This window comes from Pelodiscus sinensis, chromosome 9 (genome assembly GCF_052426305.1).
Source record: "Pelodiscus sinensis isolate ZL-2025 chromosome 9, ASM5242630v1, whole genome shotgun sequence".
NCBI lineage: Eukaryota > Metazoa > Chordata > Testudines > Trionychidae > Pelodiscus > Pelodiscus sinensis.
The window spans coordinates 6,105,910-6,107,861 of NC_143060.1; positions in this window are offsets into that span (position 1 = coordinate 6,105,910).

The following is a 1,952-nucleotide window of genomic DNA, read 5'->3' on the forward strand; positions in this document are numbered from 1 at the left end:
TCAGTTGCTTTAACAGAACCAAGCACAATTTAAAAGAACTTCAGCCGGTCATAAGGGACAGGTATAATATCATAGAAACATGCAGCCTGTGACCACTCTTGGAGTGGGCCCCCATCAAAAATTGTTACCCACCCCTGCCCTATAGGAATGATTCCGCGCAAAGTTCCAGCTTCGTGTTGGTGGACTCATTGCGTGTCCATGGGCATCGCTATGTCAGACTTCCAAACTGGGGGCTTGATTTGGCTGTCGCTTTTAATGACGTAAGTCTGGTGTAAACTCTGCTGAAACCAACAGAGTGAAACTGCTATCTCTCGGTGAAAGCGGATGGAGAATTTGGCCCTCAGTGGCTAATGCTGGGCACTGGGTTACAGTCCCAGCAAGTTCCAGTCTTCGTTACCCCAACCCACAGTCCAAGTTTAGCTTCGCTTTCCTCCTGGTTCCTCCTTCTCCGCTCTCCTCCCCTCTTCCCAGGATCCAGGTCTCGTTCCCCGATTTAAAACAGGGAGGTTGCTTCCCCCACTGCCCACAACTGGCTGTGAGTCTGTTTGTTCAAGATGTAGGCAGCGCCCTCTTGTCATAACCTTGTTGAAAGCAAGGTCGGGCTTGGTGGGGCCAGGACAATGGGATGTGCCTGGAACGGAACACAGAAAGGGAGGAACGGTGATAGCAGAGACAGTTACACTCATGCATGCCCATCAAACGACAGCAGGAACAGGGACAGTTGTACCCAGAATGACCACAGAGGGGCAGCAAGCACCCCAGACTCAAAGAGCAGCCTCAGGCTGGCAGCACAAAACCTGCCACCCCGGCCACCCCCAGGGAGCGGCTGCCTGCGGGACCACACAGCTCCCGGCTCTCTGGCCCAGTCCCAGGGAGCCATTGCCGCTGGGTTGCAGGGTCCCCACCACCCAGTACCAGCCCTAGGAAGTAACCAGTTGGCCCCTGCCACCCCCGCTATCCTGGGCTAGCCCTGGGGGAAAGCTGGCAGCTGTACCCACCCCCTGCTCTGAGCCCCCTACACCTCCCAACCCACTGCCCTGAGCCCCCCACCTTCAGCTCTGAGCCCCCTTACACCTCCCAGCCCACTGCCCTGAGCCCCCCACCTTCAGCTCTGAGCCCCCCTACACCTCCCAGCCCGCTCCCCTGAGCCCCCCACCTTCAGCTCTGAGCCCCCTACACCTCCCAGCCCACTCCCCTGAACCCCCCACCTTCAGCTCTGAGCCCCCTTACACCTCCCAGCCCACTGCCCTGAGCCCCCCCCCCCACCTCCTGCTCTGAGCCCCCCTACACCTCCCAACCCACTGCCCTGAGCCCCCACCTCCTGCTCTGAGCCCCCACCCCCTGCCCTGAGTCCCCCTATGCCTCCCAACCCCCTTCTCTGACCCCCCAATCCCTGCCCTGAGCCCCCAATCTCTGCTCTAAGCCCCTCCTCACCTTCAAACCCTGATTCTTGCACCCCCCCACACACACACACACCCAGCCCCGCATCCTGAAGGACCTGAGGAACACCTGGTAAGTGTTCTAGTATTACATAGGCACCTGGTTGTAAGTGTGTTTATACAAGAAAACACAGTAGTCAGTGTATATCCACCTATATTTCCTCAGGGCACTCTCCAAGTCTGTTAACCTGTGTGTTGTAGGGAGGAACCTAGCACTGGACTGGTATCACAGGGGTGTTTCTTCTCGCACTTGTGTGATCCCTGATAGGTGGCAACTACACTTACAGCTTCCATCCGGGTGGGTTCAGCTCTGAAAAAGGACAGCTCCGTCCAGCACCGGGGTTTCGCACCGACACGCTCTGCACACAGGGCTGGGCGTGTGAGTAAAATTGTGATTTCAGCCCCTAAGCAAGAAAGAGAGAGGCTGACAGCACCATGACCTCGGTGCTGGATGCAGTGAGGCCCACCTGGGCCTGGCTGCATGTGGACGTCTATGGGATGTGTTCCCTGGCT